The sequence below is a fragment of the Pinus tabuliformis genome, chromosome X (assembly GCF_031772625.1).
Source record: "Pinus tabuliformis cultivar Carrire ecotype Pingquan chromosome X, CPIR1, whole genome shotgun sequence".
NCBI classification, from domain to species: Eukaryota; Viridiplantae; Streptophyta; class Pinopsida; order Pinales; family Pinaceae; genus Pinus; species Pinus tabuliformis.
This window is the reverse complement of record NC_142308.1, coordinates 57,723,833-57,750,850: the sequence shown is the minus strand read 5'-3', so window position 1 is coordinate 57,750,850 and position 27,018 is coordinate 57,723,833. Positions and strand designations below refer to the sequence as shown.

Here is a 27,018-nt window from a genome sequence, read left to right as displayed (position 1 = left end):
TCAAGGCAATGGGATTTTTATTTGGAGAAGAGAGAGCGTTCTCATCTTATCAAAATTTAGACCATAGTCCATACAGGTTGCTAGAATTTTTATTTTTGTGGAAAAACCTGTGAACAGTTTTGAAACCAACTTTTTAGACTAGCTTAGTGAGTCCATCATCAAGGCAATGGGATTTGTATTTTGAGAAGAGAGAGCATTCTCATCTTCTCAAAATTTATAGCATAGTCCATACAGGTTGCTAGAATTTTTATTTTTGTGGAAAAACCTGTGAACAGTTTTGAAACCAATGTTTCGGACTAGCTTAGTGAGTCCATCATCAGGGCAATGGGATTTGTATTTTGACAAGAGAGAGCATTCTCATCTTCTCAAAATTTAGAGCATAGTCCATATAGGTTGCTAGAATTTTTATGTTTGTGGAAAAACCTGTGAACAGTTTTGAAACCAACGTTTCGGACTAGCTTAGTGAGTCCATCATCAGGGCAATGGGATTTGTATTTTGAGAAGAGAGAGAATTCTCATATTCTCAAAATTTAGAGCATAGTCCATACATGTTGCTAGAATTTTTATTTTTGTGGAAAAACCTGTGAACAGTTTTGAAACCAACGTTTCGGACTAGCTTAGTGAGTCCATCATCAGGGGAATGGGATTCGTATTTTGAGAAGATGTAGCATTATCATCTTCTCAAAATTTAGAGCATAGTCCATACAGGTTGCTAGAATTTTTATTTTTGTGGAAAAACCTGTGAACAGTTTTGAAACCAACGTTTCAGACTAGCTTAGTGAGTCCATCATCAAGGCAATGGGATTTTTATTTGGAGAAGAGAGAGTGTTCTCATCTTCTCAAAATTTAGAGCATAGTCCATACAGATTGCTAGAATTATTATTTTTGTGGAAAAACCTGTGAACAGTTTTGAAACCAACCTTTCAGACTAGCTTAGTGAGTCCATCATAAGGGCAATGGGATTTGTATTTTGAGAAGAGAGAGCATTCTCATCTTCTCAAAATTTAGAGCATAGTCCATACAGGTTGATAGAATTTTTATTTTTGTGGAAAAACCTGTGAACAGTTTTGAAACCAACGTTTCAGACTAGCTTAGTGAGTCCATCATTAGGGCAATGGGATTTGTATTTTGAGAAGAGAGAGCGTTCTCATCTTCTCAAAATTTAGAGCATAGTCCATACAGGTTGCTATAACTTTTATTTTTGTGGAAAAACCTGTGAACAGTTTTGAAACCAACGTTTCGGACTAGCTTAGTGAGTCCATCATCAGGGCAATGGGATTTGTATTTTGAGAAGAGAGAGCATTCTCATCTTCTCAAAATTTAGAGCATAGTCCATACAGGTTGCTAGAATTTTTATTTTTGTGGAAAAACTTGTGAATAGTTTTGAAACCAACGTTTCAGACTAGCTTAGTGAGTCCATCATCAGGGCAATGGGATTTGTATTTTGGGAAGAGAGAGCGTTCTCATCTTCTCAAAATTTAGAGCATAGTCCATACAGGTTGCTAGAATTTTTGTTTTTGTGGAAAAACCTGTGAACAGTTTTGAAACCATCGTTTCAGACTAGCTTAGTGAGTCCATGATCAGGGCAATGGTATTTGTATTTTGAGAAGAGAGAGCATTCTCATCTTCTCAAAATTTAGAGCATAGTCCATACAGGTTGCCAGAATTTTTATTTTTGTGGAAAAACCTGTGAACAGTTTTGAAACCAACGTTTCAAACTAGCTTAGTGAATCCATCATCAGGGCAATGGGATTTGTATTTTGAGAAAAGAGAGCATTCTCATCTTCTCAATATTTAGAGCATAGTCCATACAGGTTGCTAGAATTTTTATTTTTGTGGAAAAACCTGTGAATGTGAAATTACATGATTGAAACTAGCTATCAAACTTCTTCCTTCCACTTCTGTAGAGGAGGAGCGTGTTTTACATCTAATTCATTTAGATGAAACCCGACGTGATGTTGCTCTATCTAATTAAGCTCATAAAAGACACATCAAGGCACAGTATGACAAGAGTGTCAAGCCTCATGTGTTCTCGGAAGGAGACCTTATATTGTTATATGACCAAGAGTCTGATAAGTTAGTTGCAGGAAAGTTTCAACCCATGTGGTTAGGTCCATACATTGTCAAGCGAGTCCTTGAAAAAGGGACCTATGAGTTAGTTGGTCTTGATGGAGTTCCCTTGGCACAGTCTATTGTAGCTTAAAAGCTACTATGCTTGGTCTCAAGTGTAGTTTTCAATGTGTACATACCTATCTATAAGTGTGTTAAGTATGTTTGTAGTGTGTCTTTTCAGAGTCTTACACAGTTTATGTTGACTCCCTTTTATGTTTGGTTTGTAGATGTCGGTATCTCTTGAAACTTTTATCAGTTAAGCTGATGGTGCTAGTCATAGTACTCAGAACCTATCTTCCATAGCATGGGTTGTATTTTCTCCAAGTGGTGAGCTAGCTAGTGAGTCTGCAATGGATCTATATTGGTCACTCCACCAAAAACATCACTGAGTATAGCACAATGGGCGAGATACTGTCTGATTCTATTGCACATGGAATTTGTCTTTTAGTTGTCAAACTTGAATCACAACTCGTAGTACTACAACTTACTAGTATCTATTCAGTTATAAGTCCCACCATATTACGCATGGTTAAGAGTACACCTTCTAGAAAGACATTTCGATTTCATACAATATAAACACATTTCTAGAAATATAAACATATTAACAGATGCCCTAGCTAATCATGTTTTATATATACATTTGCAACAAATGTAAGTAGTTTTCAATTCACATCACATCATATTGAAAATACAATAGAAACTCAAAAACACTGAATATATATACACACACACACACACATATATATATATATATATGTTTTTCTTTCCAAAACTTTGTGCCTGAGACACATATGACATACATCACCCATATGAAAAACTACATGCAAGATCCAATTAGACATAATCAAAGGTGCTCATGATAGAATGACAATGCACGAGCCATCTTATGCAGTAGTTGATTGATACGACTAGGCACTCGAATGGTTTATCACTAAAGTTGCAGTAAAATTTGGTCGATCATGGTATCATCAATTCCATGTGTCAACCCTTCCATGTGGTGCTTTACCTTTGATAAGACCTCTGCTACATCCAAATCCTATAGCATATCCAGTCCTACCACAATGACCCGTGCTAGTTCTATTGCCTCCTCATGTTGTCGTTCCTCAACAAGATGGATATATGAAGCACCAATAGGTCGATCTCGTCCTAAATCTACATGAAACATCAATATTTTAGTCTCATAAACATCAAAAAACAAAAAAACAAAATTGTAAAAATTTCAAAACTTAAAAGGTCGAAATTTCTTACCTGAAGCACCTCATTCCTCACCCTCAGGAAGCACAAGCTTAGGGTCATCACAAAATTCCATGTCTACGTAAGGATAGTTGTTCATCATGATAAACTATTTGCGCATCCATATAAAGAAGGATGGTGAAAGTTGATTGTCGACGGCCATACATGTTGGGACATGTGATCTATCCACATCCTCATCTATGGCAACCTCAAATCGATAGGCTTGAGTATGATATGTTGAGGCAGAAGTAATGGAACCCATTTGAGTGCAAAGGAAGCTAAGATAACATTGTATCCAAAGTTCTTTAGTTTTCCTTATTTTGCTTTAGTCAGTTGTTCTTTCATATTGACTAGAACTCCCTCGCTCCAGTTGAAGAGTGTTGGATCCAGACACTCCAATCCATATTGCATATATGATCTTCTTTCCACATGCAATGTGGAGCTACCTGCCAATCTTGTGATAATGAATATGATCGTTCTCAAAGGTAACTAGGTCACATATTTTATACTGATCTTTCCATCCTTTGTTGGCTGGGCTCGAGGTCTACAATAGGTGGCGATATAATATTTCACTATCTCCCCACCACTTCTCCCACCTAGGAGAGATATGGGGGCACCCCTCATGGATAGTCTTGTCAGAAAGTAGATATCCTCTACCTTTATCTCAAGTAGATGTTCCCCAAACCTAAATGCTTTTGCCTGAACATCCCATGAACGAACAAGGTATTTCAACAACTCCATTTGTTTCCTCATACCAGGAAGCCGAAATAATTTTAGTAATCCACAATTATTTAACACTTGGGTGGTAGAAGGATCATTTGTTGCATTTAAATTTTATTCCTCGTTTTCTCTTTCTCTCCATACAAAAGCCATTTTTTGTTGATTAACCCTTGCAACATCAACAAGAGATTCATTGGGATCAGTTTCATGCAAAAAAAAATTCAAATTGTGAGGGAAAACTGATAAACAATATTTAGATTTGCGCCCAACACACCCCAGTAGAGAAAACCATAACATTGTACCTCTATATGTAGTGCATGACTGCCTAGATGCAACACACTTTTTGACCCTTTGGGCCTGCATTGGTCCTAGGGTGAAATTTTGGAACCCCAGGGCCCTAAAAAACTCATAAATATTTCTTGAAATCACAAAATGGAACCACTAAAAGAAAGAGAAAGGTTTTAGCTCCTACCTGGAAGTGACGGTACTCGAAATCTTCTATTGGACTGGCCACAATTAGTTGCAGAAGATCAAGGGAAAAAGTGCTCAGAACTCTCATTGCTAGAGGTAAAAATGAATAGTAATTTTTAATATATATGGTCATATTATTCATTATTTTATTCATATTTAATCTTTTGAGCTAGTGATGATTCATTTTTACTATGATATAAGTATTTTTAATCCTTTTTTGTGTTGTTCTAAGTAGGTTGACTATTATAGATCCATTTGGGCACATCAAATCCCAAAATCTAGATCAGTGTTTTAGGGCTCATCAAACCCTAATTTCAGTTGCTTCATGCCCTAAACAAGTCACCCCTTCGAATGCCTCCTTCCCAGACAGTTTCATGACTTGAAGACATCTAGAAATAGCCTCTAGAGGGACCAGCACAGGTAAGCCCTTATGAAGGTGCACTGCAGAGCAGTTAAGTCCACTGCCAGGGTGCTCTGCAGAGCACTTAGGCTTCCTTTCACTTGCGCTGAGCGAAATTCACATAGGGTTTTGGGAATATTCTTATCTTTTGGAGTCATCTAGAAGTTTCCCTCACTTATCAACTCCTGTGAGCTCGAAAATGGATGAGGAATGAGTTAAGGTGCATCCTATCCTCTCATCCCTTCCTCCATGGAACTAATTCTAAGTGTGGAAGGCCATTCAATGCCACCATTAATGACAAAACCTCCTTCATCTTCCTATAAATTGACCACTCATCTAAGTGATCACGGGTTGGACGATGTTGAATTGTAAGGAGATAATGTTGATATGAGATTTGGCTTTGAAGAAAGTATTGTGATGCTACAAGTTTGTCATGCTTTTGATGTGATGTGGACGGGATCCAAGCTGGAGGAATGGCTTTGAATCAGACACCAATGGTTGTAATTCATTCTTCTATCTAATAAAGTGTTTAACCCTTTTTCCCATATGTTTGTATTGTTTTATAATGCTTATGTGTGTGAATTGTATCTGATTCCTTTCACTTATATTGAATAGATCGTATGCTTTGATCAGTTTTTGTCTTTTGTTGTGTTTACAGGGTACTTCTCAAGTAGATTAAGAATGGGAAGGAGCGACAGAATCGATACAAGGGAGACAAGAGGAAAACAGAACTACAGGTAGGCCTTCTATCTTCTCATCTTATCTATTTCTTATAGGAAAAGTCTAAAACACTTTAAATTTTTGTTCTAGATATAACTACTTATCTAGGGAATTAGTATTTATTCGTAGATGCTAAATTCTCCAAAACAAATTGGCGACTCCACTGGGGAACTATCACCTTTCCTAGTAGCTTATTCACCTCCTAAGACATTCTTGTAGACCCTACTTGTGTTCATTGACTGTATTTTAGCTCTTTTACATTGAATTTTGGTCAAAAATTGAGGTTAGATGACTCTTGAGAAGCCTTTCAGAAATCAACATAGGCTTGGTCAAGGGACAGTGCTCTACAAATCACCCTTGAGTGCGAGACAGTGCTTTGCAGTGCAGTTAGCCCCTCTTTGACCTGTGTTGATCCACCTTAGGGAAAATTTTCACCTTTGGAATGTGTTTTTGCCAACTTTTCTCTGTTTGTTTGCTTGTTGATTGATCAATGAATGTCATGTCTTAGAGAACAAATTTTTATCTCCTTTGCCAGCCCTACTTTGATTTGATTGATTAATGTTTCTTTAATGTTTTCTTTGTCATTATCAGTCTATAGTCAAAGTTAGAATATAGTTGATTAATCTTCATTCGAAAGAAAGTGTCGTAAAGTCTTCTCTTCCTTCGAATTAGAACTGTTGTAAAAGTCTTCATTCTTATGAAAGATTGATTGATTGTATGTGCATATTTCCTTTTTGTTCATCATAACATTAAGGAATTTGAAAAGAAAAACTTGCATCATTCATATTGTAGTTTTTGAATGCTTGAAAGGAATAGCTAGGGAAATTGCATTAGATGTACTCTTTGCTCTTTGTCAAAGATCTGATTGCTCTATCCCTACTAGCTAAGGTTTTCATTGTTCAATTGAATGATAATAATGCTTATCATATTAGTTGGATTTTAGGAATTACAAACATACATCATGTGTTGAACCTTGAAAGGAAAATTCTAAAGAAGATCAACTTAAAATTTATCTGAATTTACCTAATGGAGCATTGTCACCTAATGAAAAACATTTAGAGCTCTAGGCTAGAGACGTGTTCCAGCATTGTAAAACAAAGCAACTATCACTAACTTGTCTGCAATACATCCCGAGTGTGATACCTCATTCCACGTACATGAGTATATCGTAGCTTGTCCACGTACCTTCGAGTATATAGGGCGGTGTTACAATACGTAAAGTATATGGGAATGCTCTCACTGTGCGGTTTTACATTAGACAACGCTTATATGGACTGGGCCTCCACGTACCTTCGGGAATATATGGGAGGACAAATCTAGGTTGTTATCCATCCTTAAGTAACCGAGTCGGCTGCCTTGTAAACTATAATACACCAAACACATCATTTGGGGAGATTTCCTGCCCATACTTCTTGGTTCGCCAGGAGGTATTCTGCAGTTCACAGTTGCTTGGTAAACCTTTTGCCTAGATTATCCCTCTTTTGTTTTGTTATGTCACTTTGATTAAAATAAAATTAATTGATCGCGGATAACATCTTCCACGCTCACTCCTTAGTTGATCTTAGGTTGAGACATATGGCGACAAATCTAGAGTCCATCGATCAAGGAATTTCTTTTGATGGGAATCCTAGTCCTTTTTCTCCTTTTGGAAATATTGGTGCTCCTTATATGGTTACATTGTCCCTTCCAGGATTTACCATTGGCTTGCCAGTATGGTTGTTTTCAACCTCCTTGGTTCAAAATGTCGTGATTTCTCCATAATCGAGTACACCTCCAACTGGACAAAATCAACCTCCAATTGATCCTAAAGTTGACCCTTTGCCTTCTTCCTCAGTTGTTTCTTCCTCCCCTTCTTCCTCTTTGCCTAGTGAAAGTATTGGTACTAGTAACCAGGTGGCTAAGAAGAAGAAGAAGAAAGGGAAGAAGAAGAAGCAAATTCAGCAGAGGGGCAACCAAGCAACCATTGCTTTAAATGCAACATCTGATGAGAAACCGTCCATCAAACCTCACAAAGTTCGATATCCATGCAAACTTTGTGTGGGAGACCATCTTCTTCGAAATTGTCTTGATATTCCTCAGATCTTAGAAGAATAGTCTTCCCATTCACATCATCCTATGTCACCAACTTCTCGAGATCATGTTCGTGACACACCATCAACTAGTGGTAGTAAAGTTCATGGAAAGAAGGGTAAAGTTAAGTTTCCCTGTAGGTTATGTGAAGGGAATCACCCCATTCACCTATGTCCCAATCTAGATGAAGCCAAAAAAGTGTTGGATAACCATTCTACTTCACCACAACGAATTCCATCTGGTTACAGGAAACTCTCCCTAAATCCATCACTAGTTGATGAATTCACTGACCAAAATCAACTGTCAGTCAAACCCACTCTCTCTGAAAGTGAATCCTATGAGTCTATACCCGACCCAAATCAACAGGTCGAGGTAACAGTTGACTCGATTTCACCTTCAATAAATCGTACCTTTCCCGAAGAGAGTGAATATGATACCACTCAAGTTCTTTTTGTTTCTTTAGATTCAAATGAGCTTGGGGGCAATCCACCTGTTCCATCAAGACAGGAGGAAAATCCTTTCGTTCTCGTAACTCAAGGGGTTAATTCTCTCGTTTCTATCGGACCCCCTCCAAGTAGCCTGGTCACTTCCTTTGATTGGAATCGACTGGCAGGATTCCGCCTTCCTTCTTATGTGCCTTTCTAGATCATAGTACAGGTTTGTAATATGATTGTATTTGGCACTATTATAGATGAAGGTGCATTCGTGAGTATCCTTTCCTCAACTTCTTGGAAAGCACTCGGTTTGCCATTGCCTGTGCCTGTTACCTAGAATTTGTTGGCTTTTAACAGAGGAACCAGTCAACCCTTAGGGATCCTTCCTCAGTTGCTTATTACTTTGGGAGGAAAAATCGTTTATCTGAACATGATGGTAGTCCCAAGCCCTTTAGATTATAATTTACTTCTTGGGCATGACTATGTTTATGACATGGGAGCTATTGTTTCAACACTCTTTCGAGTGATTTGTTTCCCGCATGAAGGCAGAATTGTCATAGTTAACCAACTTTCATTTCCTGATCCAAATATGGCTCCTAGTCAACCATCTTCCTTAAATGGTCTTTTTGCACCAATGGTATCATCCCCACCACGGGTTAATTATGTGGCAACTAGTTCCATGCCTACATCAACAGACGATCAATTCCATGATGTTTTACATTATGTACTAAGGGCATTAGAACTAGATCTCTCCTTCATGACCTCTTATGAGGATAGTTCATTGTCTTGTGTCAACCTCGTTAAAAAATGAAACCAAGGATATGAGGATAGTTCATTGTCTTATGTCAACCTCATTAAAAAATTAAACTAAGGATATGAGGATGGTTCTTTTACTGTGTCAACCTCATTAAAAAAAATGAAATAACTCCCATGAGGATAGTTCTTTTACTGTGTCAACCTCATTAAAAAAATGAAACAGCTCCCATGAGGATAGTTATTTGTCTTGTGTCAATCTTGTTAAAAAAATGAAACCAAGGAATATGAGGATAGTTCTTGGTCTTGTGTCAACCTCGTTAAAAAATTAAACCAAGGGTATGAGCATAGTTCCTCGTCTTGTGTCAAGCTTGTTAAAAAATGAAAGAAGGAATTTGAGAAGAATTCCTTTTCTTATGTCAAGCTCATTAAAAAATGAAACAAGGTCCCCTGGAGGAAAGTTCCAATTCAAGTCTTTGATTAGATCTCATAAAATCCCAATCGAGTCTTTCACTTGATCTCATAAAAGAACCTTCATTCCATCCACCTGATAGCCACGAGTAGTCTAATTAGGTGAATGTAATGAAGCTTGGGGGGCATGCACCTAGTGGTAAAGTTAAGTTTCCCTGTAGGTTATGTGAAGGGAATCACCCCATTCACCTTTGTCCCTATCAGGACAAAGCCAAAAAGGTGTTGGATAACCGTCCTGCTTCACCGCAGTGACTTCCATCTGGTTACAGGAGACTCTCCCTTTCATCACGCTGGGGGCATGTAAACCAATCTCAAGCATATTTCTTCATTTCAAGCTTGTGTAAAAATGAAACTAAATCGAAGCATAGTTTTTCGTTTCAAGCTTGTGTAAACATGAAACTGAATCCAAGCATAGTTCCCTATGGTTCAAGCTTGTCTAAAAATGAACCCATTTTGATTTTAACCCTTGTGATTGCCATTCTATTAGCCTTTTCCGCCAGATGAGCCTTGGTTTCTCTCCTTCCATTGTCACTATCTACTTGGCCAATCATACACTTTCACTTGGTTGTTTTACCCTTTTTTGAGGAACAGTTGCAATGAGTGGTCTTATTAGCCAACCTATTCATGTAAATCAACATGTTTTGAGAAGTTACAAACATCACCGGAACCAGTTGCTATCCTAGACACCACTCGTTCCTCGAGGCAGAGCAAACTTTTATCTCTTTTTCGAGCTCTGATAAAAACAAAAGAGGAACCCCCTTGGATTCCTCTTTCAGCTCTTTTCAGACTTTCTAAATATGAAAAGATTTCCAATTGCTTGTCCTTTCCAGCTCATTAACGGATTAGAAATGATATCTCTCTTGTATTATTTTACGCTTTTTCGGGCTTGAGAGATTAATTTACGAAAAAGAATTTGTGGAGTTTTCTTTTTGTCCCTTTTCAAACTCTCTAAACATGAAAGGGACCAAGTTATATTTTTCGTTAAACTCATTAAAACATCAAATAGCAACAAACTTGTCCCTCTAGACAAGATCGAGTTTCACCTTCGCTAGACTCATTAAACATCAAATAGCGAGGGATTCACCCAAAGGGTGAAATTATATGACAAGCATGTGTTATCATCCTCAAGCTTGAGAAAAATAAAGAGGTATTGGTGAGCAATGATTGGGGAAAATGGGAAAAGGGGAAAACCACTTTATGATAGCAGGTCACTCTTGAACATGACACTTTCATTCCATCAATGTGACTATTTGGGTTGGGTTATTAGCTTGATGGTTATCAAACCATTGGTCTATCATACCATGCATCACTTTGTTTTGGGTCAATGCTACCAATTCACTTTAGTGTCACCAACATGTTCAAGAGAAGTCATTCAGTCAAAATTCATCTGTTGCAATAACATAAACCTTCATTTTCATGACCGCCATTCTTGAAACTTGTCTCGTTAGTCAAATTCCATCTCTAAAAATCACTACACACGTTTCGTGTCGTTGATGTGGGATACATCAAGTCCCTTCTACGACGAGTCACTTCTTGTCAACATCAGCACATTATCTAAGAAGTTGGCTTAGAAACACCCATTCAGTACCTTGAGGCTTGCATACATCAATGGTAGGTTTCTCGCGTCTAGCGATAGGCATACATCAATGGACTTTGACTGAAAGACTTTGTATGGTGTTTGACATTAAATCATATATTCACACCATGCAGAATGTACTGCAGTACCTTGAGGATCATTCTCATTATCGATGATTTCTCTCGTATCTGTTAACAACTTACATCATTGGCTGGTAATTAGATGGTGTCTTCCCATGTTCGACTTCAGATCACATATTCACATGGTTAGACTCATACTTGAGCGAATGGTTGAATGAGATTGAAGACCTCAGATCTAGTTTCATCCATCCGAGCTGTGATTTCAGGAGTACTAAATCATATGTACAATGGCTTTACATTGATGGTCATTCCGATCATGGGTCTATATCTGTAGACGTTCGTTTATGTACATGTAATGAAAGTTTATAAGCTGAGCATGGGTATGCCTTCCCTCAACAATTCATGTAAAATCAAATATCATGATATATGTATTGTAATTGATGCAGGTCACCTTCCACTTTGATACCTCCTCATCAAATCGTAAAGCATTTCATTCGACATTGGCATTTTTTCAACTTCATGCTTTAGGGAAAAGTTGTTACAGATCCATTTGGGCACATCAAATCCCAACATCCAGATCAGTATTTTAGGGCTCATCAAACCCTAATTTCAGTTGCTTCATGCCCTAAACAAGTCACCCCTTTGAATGCCTCCTTGCCAGACAGTTTCATGACTTGAAGACATCCAAAAATAGCCTCTAGAGGGACCAGCGCAGGTAAGCCCTTATGAAGGTGTGCTGCAGAGCAATTAATTCAATTGCCAGGGTGCTCTGTAGAGCACTTAGGATTCCTTTCACCTACGCTAGGCGAGAATGAGTGAAATTCACATAGGATTTGGGGAATATTCTTATCTTTTGGAGTCATCTAGAAGTTTCCCTCACTTATCAACTCCTATGAGCTTGAAAATGGATGAGGAATGAGTTAAGGTGCATCCTATCCTCTCATTCCTTCCTCCACGGAACTAATTCTAAGTATGGAAGGCCATTCAATGCCACCATTAATGACAAAACCTCCTTCATCTTCTTATAAATTGACCACTCATCTAAGTGATCAAGGGCTAGAATATGTTGAATTGTAAGGAGATAACGCTACTATGAGTTTTGGCTTTGAAGCAATTATTGTGATGCTACAAGTTTGTCATGCTTTTGATGTGATGTGGATGGTGTTATCACCGTTGAGTCATGGAAAAGGTATGCATTTACTATTAATCTCATCATCCTTTTCTTTTAGTCTTATCTTTTCTATATCTTAATGCGTCAATCTATTAAGGAATTATGGTAAGAAATGAAGGAATTATCTGCAGTTACGACTTAGCTAATTATTACCCTTCTTTATGCAGGAAAACAACAAAAGGGACAAATGTTGTTCCCTAATGAAGGAACAACAAAAATCGGCAAGCTAAGGAAGGAACGCGGTGGTTGCAGATAAGGCCAAAGCAAATCAGAAGAATCAGCGTGAGAAAGGAAAGGATGTCTGAAGTTGGAAATATATTGTGAATCCCTCGGGATCAAGAGATCCTGAGGGATCACATTTATCATTTATCTTTTACCCTTTCCTATTATAAAAGGAGATGTTTGTAAGAAGGGAAGGGGAGGAATCTCTGTTACTATTGAAATTGTAATTTTAATTACAGACTCTCACTGTTGAGAAGAACATGAATATATTGTAATGCTCATTCAATTTGATGATTAATATATAAGTGAAGTTGCTGTTCCATTGTGTTATCTGAAGTAACTTAGCAGTGTTTGTTGGCGGCTAAGGGCTCAACCTCTGGTGGATTCAACTGCTTTCTTTGTGTCGTACATTTCCAATTCTCGCAAGTGTGATGGTTTGATAGTACTATTGCTTTCTATGGTTTTATCTCCTTCGTTGTTTATTATTTTCTGGTGTTGACTAAATCTCTTTGCTTTATATAATTTGAAATATTGTCATTGATTCATTTTACTTTCATTTCGGATAGAGTTACTTAGATATTTATTCCGCTTGATATAATCAACTGTAAAGAGTATTAACTATCGCTGTTAGACTTTCATATTGATGGTATTGTTGTTTAGATTATTTACTGAAGAGTGAGTTTAATTTAGATTAAATCAGTTAAAGAGAGATGAGTTATCATTACTGTACTCTCAACTGATGCTGCTGTTACTTGAATAGATGAAAGATTTGATTTCATTAGAGGATTGAGTTTTCTTTAATTGCAATTGGAATTTACTAGATGCATCCGTTTACTCTTGTATTTAAAGATCTATACTGCAATTTAGGAAACATTACTCTCTGAATTAAATAGCAGCCACATACTATGTACACTCTTGAAATAAGAAGACTTGCCCGGATTGATAATTAATGTGAGGATAATTAGGAGTTTTAAAAGGCACCTTTTATCACCCAACATTTTGGCATCATTGTCGGGGAGAGTGTAGAAATTTACAAAGAGTGATGTACATCTGATAATTTATGTTGAAGAAGAATTGGGTACTGAAAATGGAAGGTAAGAACCTATGTAATGAACAAGTAAAGTGCTTTCTCCTCCGCTCGCTTTTCAGCACAATTACAGAAAACTAAGGTAGGTGTTTGATGCTTGTCTGTTGAGAGAGAACTGGGTATTAAAAATGAAAGGTAAGAACCTGCGTACGGAGCACGTAAAATGCCTGCTCCCCTGCCCACTTTCCAGCAAAATTGTTAGGAACTTAGGGTAGAGATAAACATTTGAATTTTTTCATGAATGACTATGAAGAAAAAACCCGAAAATAATACAATCCCACTACCCAAGCCCGACAAATCTAAGGGAATGATGACCCTTGGACGATCAACTTTCATAGACGACATCTTAAAGAAAGCTGAATCTCAGCCATCAGTAGGTCCTCAAAACGTTGCCTCCAGACAACCTACTGTCTCCCTTCGGGCCACAGGTTCACCATATGTAGCCTACACTGAGGTCCACAACAAAAAGGTAGGAACTGAGCAGAGTTTTCAAGAAATTGAAAATTCACGCCCAATTTCCTCACAAGGGAATTCTTGTAATATTCGTGAAGGAGGAGGAGAAACAGGGGAAACAGAGGAGCCAAGATCCCCTCAGGTAGTAATTCAACAAGGAACACCCAGTATCCCAGACCAAGGGAGTGTTGTTAAGATCATTCCCACCCCTTCTAATCACCCTAGGAATAACTCTCTAGAGATCCCGGAAGGGTATTGGCATATATTTGATCAAATGGCCAACAACCCACAAGCACCCCAAACCTCTACATTGCAGTATCCCATCGTTGACACAGTTGTCAATGCACCCATGAAAGCTATCCCTCTCCAAAATATTCCCACCTTTCATGGACTCACATCAGAGGATCCAGATGCATTTCTGTTTGAATTTGATGTATTATGTCGGGGTTATGATTATACCACCGACCCCCAGAAACTAAAGCTGTTTCCCTCTACATTAAAAGGAGCAGCCCTGCGTTGGTTTATGGGACTAGGTGGGGGCACAATAAATGATTGGGATAAAATGAAAACCAATTTCCTTAAAAAATATCAAGACAATTGCAGATCTAGGGAATTGAAAGACGAAATATTCCAAATGGTAGTGAGACCTAGTGAAACATTAGAAGAATATGTGGAATATTTTCAATATAACCTCCAGCGGTCTCCTTATGAAACTCTACCTTTTCCTGATAATGTGTTAAAAACTACACTAATTAAAGGGATATAAAAACAATAGATAGAGACATTAAATACTATGGGTAAAGGTGATATATATCAAGAAGACTATGCTGATATTATTAAATTGTGTATCAGGTGCTCAAGAGGCAGTACGAGATTGAAACTAGCAGAACGCGACATGACCACCAGGGACAGCAAAATCTCTGGCAGAAGTATAACTCGTGCAGAAATTGGCAACTTGCTAGAGGATTTCAAAACAAATATCTTGGGAAATTTGATGACACAATTAGACATCATGCAAACCAACCAGAAGTAGGCTGAAGCAGAAAAAAACTTAGTGATATTTTGTCCTAGATGTAGGAAGAAGCATAGTCACAAAGAATGCCCACTAGATATGGTACAAACCTATGCCATATGTACTAAAGATCATGCCACAGAAAGCTACCCATCACTCCCAGGGTTAAAAGCAGTCTATAAGGAGGCAGAGGAAGAAACAGAACCAGTCTACCTGCTAAATCAACATTGCCAATGGCAACCACAACAAACAGGTACACCTACTGACCCATCTCCTTTCTTTCAGCCCTTGCAATATAATTCACAACAATACCCAGGAGCTATGTGGTAGAACCAGCCACCTTTTTCCAATTGGTCACAGCAACCATTCTCTATGCCACCTTGGCCCAAACAATCAAATCAAAATAACAATTGGCCAAATTCCTCTTACTTCCCACCATTTTGGAAGAATAATGCATATCAATCTCAATGGCCACCCTCCACTTCACAAAACCAGAGTTGGTAGCCGAGCTAGCAAAGACCTACAAACCAGCCAGTAGGAACAATCCCCCTACCTCAACCTACACTGCCAGCACCCTACACATTGCAATAGAACCCTCAGACCAACCTATGACCACAGCTCCCAGCCCAAACCAACCCGAACCCCAACAATACACTGGTCCAATTTGTGCAAATTATTGAAGGACCAGAGCTAAAAACCGAGTTGAGGGAGTGTAATGAGCTTAAATTAAGGTCTGGACAGATAATAGAATCAGAGGGGGATAAAAATATACAAATTGAAGATCCGTTACCTATAGAACAAGCACCAAAAGTGGACAACATGGCTAAACAGAAAACCCATGATCAAACGATCACCTCTTCTCCACCATTCCTAGAAAGATTAATCATACCCCACCCAATCGAATATCCCGATTTTGACCTTCTGGGAGAATTAAAAAATTTGTGTGTAAAAATACCTCTCCTCCAGGCTATTTAGGACATTCCAATTTATGTAAAAACTATTAAGGAATTGTGTACAAAAAATCCGAAGAGGAAAAGAAAAAAAACCCCAACTGTCCATGTAGTCGGTACTTTGTCTGATTTATTATCAAGCAGAGAAACACCAGTAAAATATGAAGACCCAGGAAACCCTATAGTCATGGTGCAAATAAATGGATGCTCCTTCCCCAATGCGTTAGTTGACCTAGGTGCAACAATCAATATTCTCACAACAACAACCTGTCAAAAGCTTGGCATTACATCCTTGGATCCAACCACGACCTTGTTGGAATTGGCTGACTGGTCGGTAGTCAAACCAGAAGGCACATTACAGGATGTAATGGTGTCTGTAGATTCTTGGGAATATCCAGCATATTTTTTGATCATCAATCCTAGAAACCGGCTAGATGGACATCCCCTAATTCTAGGTAGACCTTGGCTAGCAACCGCATATGCTTACATAAGCTGTCGAACAGGCAACATGACTATAGCGAGAGGAAGTAATGTGAAGAATTTAGCCTTATATCCTCCAGCACAGCCAAGTTTAACAATAATAAAAACTAGAAAGCAACATGTATCATAGCTAACTAAAAATATCAGATCACCACTAACTATAGAAGATGCTCTCAAATTCAATGATCAAACAGAAGATGACATCATTAACACTTACATTAACCAACCAAATGTCGTATCCCATCCAAAATGTCACATGATTGAAGTAGCCCTGGATAACGAAATAGAAGAAGATCCCTTAAAAGATATTAACGACTAGTCAATACCAACAACTTCTATTTATAATAGTAAAACCATAGAAATTGAGCCAGGGAAAACCTTAAATATCAACAAAAACCTAACTGTTGACCAGGAGCAGAAGCTTGTTCAACTTCTGAGAAAATATAAAGAGGCTTTCGCATGGGATTACCCAGACATGAAAGGGATTGATCCCAAATTATGCATGCACCACATCTATACAGAGAAAGATGCCAGGCCCATTCGACAACCTCAATGGAGGTTAAATCCTCACCTTAAAGATATTGTTAAAGCTAAACTACAAAAACTATTAGATGTGAATTTCATCTATCCTGTATTTGATAGCAAATGGGTCTCTCCATTAGTAGTGGTGCCTAAAAAGAATGGAAAGTGGCGTATATGTGTTGACTATAGAGAGCTTACTAAAGAAACCCAAAAGGACCATTTTCCCCTTCCGATCATTGACCAGGTCTTGGACACATTGGCGGGAAAAAAATTCTTTTCTTTCCTAGATGGCTTCAACAGCTACAATCAAATTCAAATTGCCCCTGAAGACCAGGATAGGACTACCTTTACCTACCCTTGGGGGACATTTGTTTACAAGGTCTTACCTTTTGGGCTATGAAATGCACCTACCACATTCTAGGGGGCTATACTCAACATTTTTTCAGATCTGATAACGAAGAACTCGAGGTCTACATGGATGACTTTACACCTTATGGAGATGAATTCGAGCCGGCATAACAAACATTAGAGAAAGTTCTGCAAAGATGCATTGCTACCAGGCTCTGTTTAAGCCATGAAAAATGCCACATGATAATGACCGAGGGCCTCATCCTGGGTCACTACATCTCAGCAGTTGGAATTCAGGTAGATCCAACAAAAAATCAGATAATTCTTTTAATACCTACCCCCTCCACACAAACTGAGGTACACAGTTTCTTGGGATTTTCTGGATATTATAGGAGATTTATAAAGAATTTCTCTCAAATTGTTGCACCATTATATGCATTAACAGGAAATATCGATTTCATTTGGACTGAAAAATGTGACATTGCTTTTGAAGATTTAAAATGGCTTGTATCAACAGCCCCAGTATTACAGGGCCCAAACTAGGATTTGTCATTCCAGATTTCATCTGACGCTTCAAATGCGGCCATTGGAGCAGTTCTCGGCTAGGAGGAAGATAAGAAGCCATATGCAATATACTACATCAACAAAAATCTATCTCCTGCTGAATTAAATTATACTGTGACTGAAAAAGAATTTTTGGCTGTAATCTATGCTATTAATAAATTTAGACATTATATAACAGGATACCCTATGGTTTTGTATATTGATCACTCTGCTATTAAATATCTAGCTAATAAACCTGTTACAAATGGAAGAGTGACAAGATGGTTGATCCTTTTGCAAGAATTCGACATAACAATCAAAGATCGACCAGGAAAAGAAAATCCAGTAGCAGACTTCCTTTCACGTATGCCAAAGACAGACGACTTGGCAATAGTAGAAGACCAGTTCCTTGATGAACATTTATTTGTTGTAACCGTGAAAACACCGTGGTACACGGATGTCACAAACTACCTAGCAGTGGGAAAATTACCCAAGCACCTAACACCCAATGAAAGAAAACAAATAGTACAGTGTAGCACTCGGTTCTCCTGGATCAGAGGATATTTATTTCATACAGGGGCCGATATGCACATTCGAAGATGTGTCAGGGAAGACAAAATCTTTGACATCCTGAAAGCTTGCCACGATGGGCCTTGCAGTGGATATTTTGCAGACCACAGGACTTGTCACAAAGTCTTACAGATGGGCTATTATTGGCCCACCATTTTTAAAGATGCCAAGAAGTTTCTCCAGGCATGTAATAGTTGCCAAAGAATGGGATGACCTGGGCAGTCTGATGAGATGCCCCTGCATCCTCATTTAGTCATTGAACCTTTTGAGCAATGGGCATTAGATTTCATTGGTCCAATAAACCCATCATCTAATAAAAAGACATACATACTAGTCGCAATAGAATATGTGACTAAATGGGTGGAGGCAGAAGCATTACCAAGGGCAACAGAGGACTCAATAATCCACTTTCTTTTCCAACTATTCGTGTGATATGGATTGCTTAGAGAAATAATCATGGATGGAGGGCCACAATTTATAGGCCATAAGATTGCTACAACATTAAAAAATCATCATATCATGCACAGAATCACAACTCCATACCACTCGTAGGCAAATGGCCAGGTAGAAAGTACCAATAAAGTAATCTAGGCAATACTCACAAAAACAGTTGCATCACATAGACATGACTGGGCTACCCAATTACTAGAAGCCCTATGGGCATACTGCACGACATGGATAAATACCACGGGATATTGCCCATACCAGCTAGTGTTTGGCAAAGAACCTATCTTCCCAATCGAATTTGAAATTCAGACATTGAGGATAGCTCAGGAGGTAGGCTTGGACTTAAATGAAGCATAGATTGATAGGCTACATCAAATCAATGAATTGGATGAAATCTGGCTATCATCACTTCATCATACTGCATTGATCCAACAAAAAAGAGCGAAATGACATGATGCCCTTATCAAGAAGAATATCTTCCACAAAGGTGATTGGGCACTTCTGTATGATTCTAGGTTCTAGGATTTCCCGGGAAAACTCTAGACCAGATGGTTAGGCCCCTATGAGATACAAGAGGTGCATGACAATGGCACCCTCACTTTAGCCACCATTGATGGGTCTGGCTACTCTTTTAAAATGAATGGACATTGAGTACGACTCTATCACAAATCGCCTACCAGGGAGTCCTTTTGTCAACAGTTATGGGAAGATTCCACTATACAAATTCTTGCTGAGGAGGGCAACCCATCCACAACATCGGTCCAGTGAAGAATTTATTTGTTTTTTAAATTTGTACATAAATTTTCCTTTCTATTTGATTGAATTTGCTTGTATAAATTGTATATAAGTTGTTTTTTTTCTATTTTTCCTTTGTTGTTTCCTGTAAGGAACAGCTGTTGTTCCCTCTAAGGAACAGTTGTTGTTCCCTCTGAAGAATATCAATTTTCGTGTGGATTTTCTTCTTGTTGTTCCCTTTAAGGAACAGCTGATGTTCCCTCTAAGGAACACCCACTATTCCCTCTAAGGAATAGTGTGTTCCCTCTAAGGAATAGTTGTTGTTCCCTCTAAGAAACAACTGTTGTTCCCTCTAAAAGAACAACAATTTCATGTGCAATTTTTGCTTTTTGTTGTTCCCTCTAAGGAACAGTTGTTGTTCCATCTAAGGAACAGTTGCCATTCCCTCTAAGGAACAACAATTTTGCGAAAAAAATTTCATTTTTTCTTTTCGTGTTGTTCCCTCTAAGGAACAGCCACTGTTCCCTCTAAGGAACAACAATTTCGCATGTAATTAATTATTTTTTTCTTCCTGTTGTTCCCTTTAAGGAACAGCTACTGTTCCCTCTAAGGAACAACAATTTCGTCTGTATTTGTTTTCTTGCTGTTCCATCTAAGGAACAGCTACTGTTCCCTCTAAGGAACAAAAATTTCACATCCAGTTTTTTCTTTTTCTTGTTGTTCCCTTTAAGGAACAGTTGTTGTTCCCTCTAAGGAACAATCACTATTCCCTATAAGGAATAGCTATTGTTCCCTGTAAGGAATAACAATTTTTGTGATTATTTTCTTCGTTGTTCCCCGTAGGGAACATCAAACTTTTTCTGTGTATTTCCCTTGTTGTTCCCTCTAAGGAACAACAATTTTCGTATGTATTTTCTTTGTTTTTTCCTCTAAGGAACAACACCCTTTTTGTGTGTTTTTTCTTACTGTTCCCTATAAGGAACAACACTTTTTGTGTGAGGTTTTCTTTTGCTCTTTCCTTTAGGAAATAACACTTTGTGAATATCATTTCTTTCCTTTGCTCACTCTTTATGATCCTTTATAGGGCACAAGTGTACAAATATATATGTAAGGATACAAATCTGAAGTTTACTAGAACAATCAAATCGAATATTATCATCTTTAATAAGATTGCTTTGTATTGATCGAAAAAGAAAGGAGACAACCATCTTTATCACTTCACTGTCCTTAATTTCACTAGAAATTGAATTGATTGATTATTTGTACCATGCTGGTTCTCCCCTAACCCCTATAATTCTCTCTGTTCATTATCATCAAATAAGGTTAAGGGCATACTTTTTTTTTTCTATTGATATGTTCAGACTTCTTCCACCATCCCTACTCCTAAGGAGTGTTGAGCCACTCTCTATCTATAAATAGGAAGTGCTATTAAAAAAAAAATAAAAAAAATACATATGTTTACTAACAATTATATGATTTTTATAGATGGAGGATAGGGAGTCTCATCATGAGCCAGCCTACCATGATCATAAGGAAGCAGCGAAGTGGTATTCCCACTATGGCCACCACACCAGGGATATGATCCAATGGATGCATCAAGAAAAAAGTCCTTGGAACAGGAGGTCTCATTACGAGCCAGCCTGCCCACCTTTCACTCCTTCCCAGTGAATGGCAATGTGTTCATCTGGTTACCAAGCTAGCACATTGGTCTCTACTCTGATATCATAATGCACTTCCCCAATTATACATAGAGGATCATGGTTCCAAAGGGTGAAAAAGCAACTCTGTCGAGGCTATAAACGCTTGCGGGCAACAGAAGCTCTGCTGATGGTATTGAAGTCATATTTTCAACATTAATAGTTATTATAATTCCCCCTTCTTATTCTTTACCTTTACTACAGAGAGATTATGTTCCTAATCTATTTTTGAACCTTTATGCATGTGATATCTTTTAAAAATCAATCATAGTAGCTTTAAGTGGAATGATGATGAAAAAGTATCTTTCCTGCATTAGTTGTCCTTTTTCCTTTTTGAATCACCTCACGACATCTCCTCACTTATTAATAATTCTCGTTATATGTATTGACTTTAGCACTCTGATATCTTTTGGGATCCTTTCATTAATATGCATACCTTGCCACTTTTATCACCCCTGTACTTCGCCGCTAGCACATTATTCCTTCACTCATTCGGTCAAAGGTGGCCTATCATTTCAAAGTGGTGCGAGGAGCAACCTCCAGTGTAATTATGTATGCGTGTCAGTTCTTTATTCGATTTTGCAGGGCAATACGACATTCCATGATTACGAAGTATATGGTATAATAGCAAGTCCTAGATAACGGTATTTATGCCTATAAAGTATCATCCAATAACCATTATAACAACTTGTTGTTCCATCACTCGACTCTGTCTATTGCTGTGATATCTCTGCTACACTAACTATTTGTAGAATTTAGGTAGTATGGGAGGAAGAACAGTGCGCAGGGAGCCACTGATACTGGCTGTTTCTGATGCAACCAAAGAAATTATAGCCTGAGTTGGATGGATAACATACTTCACATGATTTCAGCAACCCAACGAAGCAATTGCCATTGAATTCCTACAAAATTTACAGAATGGACAATCCATGATAAGAGGCAGGCAAATCACAGTGTCAGATGCTGTGATAGATGAAGTGTTCGGATTACTAGTAGAAGGACTCGTATGGGCTAATAAAAGATTGAAGTTGCAGGATGCTATTGTAGTCTTTAAGGATGAAGGACAGGAGCTGATCATCAAAGGCAAAGGAGTTCGACCATCATCCCTTGGAGAACTGTGGGGAGAACTAGCCAAAGTCGTCCAGAATTACATCACATGTGATGGGCGAAAAGACGTGGTAAGGCTGTGTCAACTTAAACTCTTAGCAATCCTGAAACAAAAGTGTTCTGTGAATTTACCTGCATATTTGAATTTTCTATTGCATGACACCGCTGAAAGGATAAAAAAGTCCCAACACATAGAAACCATCGTAAGCCACCACTGTTTCATTAGGTTGATAGTGAGTTACAACCTCACCCAACATCAATCAAGTTGGGAGGAATTAATATTTGCTATTAAAGGGGGCTTAGCTCTGCCTGCGCCTAACCCTGTTCCAAAAATGAAGAGGACTACTCTTACAACAAACATTCCCCAAAAGCGCAGACATTCTGCTAGGCTGAGGACAAACTTAGGAGTGGCTGGAAACCCCCAGGGCAGTATCAGCTAGCCCATAGAATTGTCTAGCCCAGGAAGTGAACAACACTTGTAGATAGAAGGCCAGGATAACCCTAAATCGGACCATGAGGAAGAATCAGGGAATTTTGGAGATGAGGAAAGAAATGAATCAGAACTCCCCTCAACATCAAATACAAGTCCCCTAGGTGATTTACTGCACGATATCGAATTGGCCCAGATTCTGGCCAATATGGATGATTTCATACAGCCCGAAAGCCCGCTCAATTTTAACATTGGAGCAACCTAATCTTTAGAAAACTTTTGCCACGATAGAAGTATATCAAAAAATGTAAGTTGCAAAGCAAAAACAAGGGCAAAGGCCACTCAAGAAGAGGTGAACCAACTTGGTGATATGCCTCCAGGAGAACCCAACTAGGCAGGCCTAAATATGGAGAATATAGGCCAAATAGAAGAAATAGAAATAAACCAGGAAGATGATTACCAATCTAGGGACACAGTTCTTTTAGAACAAAGCCAAGATGAGCAACCGAGCTCGCTAGGAGCAGAGACTATTAATAGAACAGTTGCTCCTCCTAAAAAGCATAGAGAAAATTAAAAAGCTTAGGAAGGAACAACAGAGGCTGCGGAAAACGGTAAAAAGGTTCAGACAAAAGATAAGAAAATTATCAGCGGGGAAGGTTCCAGACAAAACCCCAGAAACAATAAATGCAGCAGTTCAAACTGAATTATATGAAACAAAAGCTACAGGGACTCAAACTGAGCCCACACTCACTCAACTTGTTAAGGAATAGCATGCAATTCTTGCAGAAGTAGCTACCTAGACAAAGGCTATACCCTCTTATGACTTAGCTATTCAGACGGAGGTGGTACCCTTCTATAGCATGGCTACCCAAATGGAGGCATGGACCTCCCATAATAAAGGAACACATACAATAGGCATTCCTTCTCATAGAAGGAGTACACAGAAAACCATTCAAGTCAAAGATATCATGACGAGCAATGACCCTAGTATATTGACTCTTCAAGAAGATTTAGCACAAGCTCGGCTTGCCGTCGAATGGCTTGAGCTAGAAACTGTCTCCTAGCAAAAATACCAATAATTACAGAGGCATCTTCAGGACATGAATACATTAGAAAGCGAGACCTTTGACAAATACAGAAAGGCAGAAGAGAAAATTGAGAAAATGAAGCTCAGATTAGAGAAGGTCATGAGTCAAACAGACACTATCTGCTCATACACTGATATCTTGGCATGCAGATCTCCTACCAATAATTATGCCTTATTTTTTCTAGAAATATACTTGCAGTTGAAAATCAAAGCCGTCAGGGCTGGAAAACTGATAGAATTAAAAAATTGAGGATTTCATAAACTGTTGCAAACAGCATGGGGTAAAAGTTCAAAGATTGCTTTGTGAATTTTACCTACATAATTTTGTATTAGAGGAATAAATGGAAAAGAACCCCAACCCTTTTGTTGGAGATTTGCAATTCCAAGCTTTTATCTCATTCGCTGTCAATCAACTGAAATGGTTCAAGGCTCATAATGCGTTCTAGAGGCAAGAGCATGGACTAGACCTTTGGGTCAAAGGTGAACCCAAACACCCTTTGCAAATGCTGGCCAATCACAAGAGTCTGATGATAAGGGAAGGAGTAATCAAAACTTTGGGGCCTATTCAGAAAGAGATTATATAGAAGGGACTAGAATACTTCCTCTCCAATCAGGAAAGCTCCTTGGCTGCAGCCAAGCTCAACTGGACAATCTCCACTAGTAATTTACAGAATAGAGAGCCATTTAATTATAAAAATTTTAAATTAGAAGTAGAACGTTTTGTCACTTATACCAATCTCATTTTGAGAGAAGGTCCTTATTGGCTAGGTTTTCGGTTCCGTAGCCCTATCGTTTGGTATCCTGCTAAAGGTTATCGGGCTATATATGAATTGCCTGAAGGACAGACAGGGCCCATCTTTGAGCTCTTGGCCAAGAATCATGGTTTTAGACCACTTTACGACATTCCTTCTCCAGCTTATTCTTTAACTGCTCTGCATACGAATTACTTGCTTTTCATGAGGACATGAAACAGGGTAAGCAGGGGAGTATGTTGAGTCATGGAAAAGGTATGCATTTACTATTAATCTCATCATCCTTTTCCTTTATTCTTATCTTTTCTATATCTTAATGCGTCAATCTATTAAGGAATTATGGTAAGAAATGAAGGAATTATCTGCAGTTACGACTTAGCTAATTATTACCCTTCTTTATGCAGGAAAACAACAAAAGGGACAAATGTTGTTCCCTAATGAAGGAATAGCAAAAATCAGCAAGCTAAGGAAGGAAAATGGCGGTTGCAGATAAGGCCAAATCAAATCAGAAGAATCAGTGCGAGAAATGACAGGATGTCTGAAGTTGGAAATCTATTGCGAATCCCTAAGGATCGAGAGATCCTAAGGGATCGCGTTTATCATTTATCTTTTACCCTTTCCTATTATAAAAGGAGATGTTTGTAAGAAGGAAAGGGGAGGAATCTCTATTACTATTGAAATTGTAATTTTAATTACAGACTCTCGCTATCGAGAAGAACACGAATATATTGTAATGCTCATTCAGTTTGATGATTAATATATAAGTGAAGTTGTTGTTCCCTCGCATTATCTGAAGTAACTTAGCAGTGTTCGCTGGTGGCTAAGGGCCTGGCCTCTGGTGGATTCAACTACTTTCTTTGTGTCATACATTTCCAATTCTTGCAAGTGTGATGGTTTGATAGTATTCTTGCTTTCTGTGATTTTATCTCCTTCGTTGTTTATTATTTTCCAGTGTTGACAGAATCTCTTTGCTTTATATAATTTGCAGTATTGTCGTTGATTCAGTTTACTTTCATTTCGGATCAAGTTACTTAGATAAATATTCCGCTTGATATAATCAACTGTAAAGAGTATTAACTATCGCTGTTAGACTCTCAGATTGATGGTATTGCTATTTAGATTATTTACTGAAGAGTGAGTTTAATTTAGATTAAATCAGTTAAAGAGAGATGAGTTATCATCACTGTACTCTCAACTGATGCTGTTGTTACTTGAATAGATGAAAGATTTGATTTTGTTAAAGGATTGAGTTTCATTTAATTGCAATTGAAATTTACTAGATGCATCTGTTTACTCTTGTATTTAAAGATCTATACTGCAATTTAGGAAACATTACTCTTTGAGTTAAATAGCAGCCACATATTGCGTACACTCTTGAAATAAGAAGACTTGCACGGATTGATAATTAATGTGAGGATAATTAGGAGTTTTAAAAGGCACCTTTTATCACCCAACAATCACTTGGATTGAACCTTGGGCTGAAAGAAGGCAATGCTAGGGTAACCAAAAACCACACTTAGCCAAGTAGCTAGCCCTACTAGGCCGGGAGAGGGCTCTCTCTGTAAGGATCTCAGTCAAGATGACTGGATCAGGTAAAGTATATTAGGCTAGGTATAGTAGCACAAAATTTTTGATTGGATTTTGGAGGGGTTTTGCTGGATCAGGAGGTGCTTGACAGTTTAGGTCTAGGAAATTAGGTCAGAAATGCAGGGTATTCAATGGGGTAAGGTAGGCATAGGCTTTATCACTTTAGGGCTTGATGGGGTGAGATGTTTTAGACTAGTGAGAACTAATAAGGGCATGTGAAAACCATGGATCCTTCCTAGACTGCAGAAAACATGAAATGGTGAATGGTTTCCCAAGGCAGAGCACTGATGCAATGAATTCCACCTATCAACTTGAAAACATTCAACTAGAAGCAATGAAATGATTAATGGAATAAATAAAACATATTAACACATGATCACAGAATAAGAAACTATGCTAAAACTCATACCATATGGATCCCATAAAAATAGCTGTAATTCTTATTAATCTCCTGCCAAACTGCTTACAAAAGGTGTACAATCAAAGCCTGAGCATCCAGCTGAGTCCAACCCTCTACAAAGAGAAAGAAGAAGAAGAATAAATAGACAAGTATTCAATCTCCTCCCATCCTCAGGGGTCGAATCCCTAATATGAGGAGCTAATCTAACTGATACTGAACAAGAAAAAGGAATATAGGCATCTCAACAACTTGCCTCTAAATGTGAAAAACTGATTCATTTGAGCTCAAACTAACTCCTAAAGCAATGAATCCACCCTCTATTACTATTTATCTATAATAATTACATTTCAAGTCATCATTTACAATGGTAAATCATCC

The 27,018-nt window shown here is 38.2% G+C and overlaps 1 pseudogene; it reads left to right on the top strand.

Moving 5' to 3' along the window:
- Positions 1–27,018, top strand: part of LOC149138318 (cell differentiation protein rcd1 pseudogene) — an 81,750-nt pseudogene that overhangs the window by 32,788 nt on the left and 21,944 nt on the right.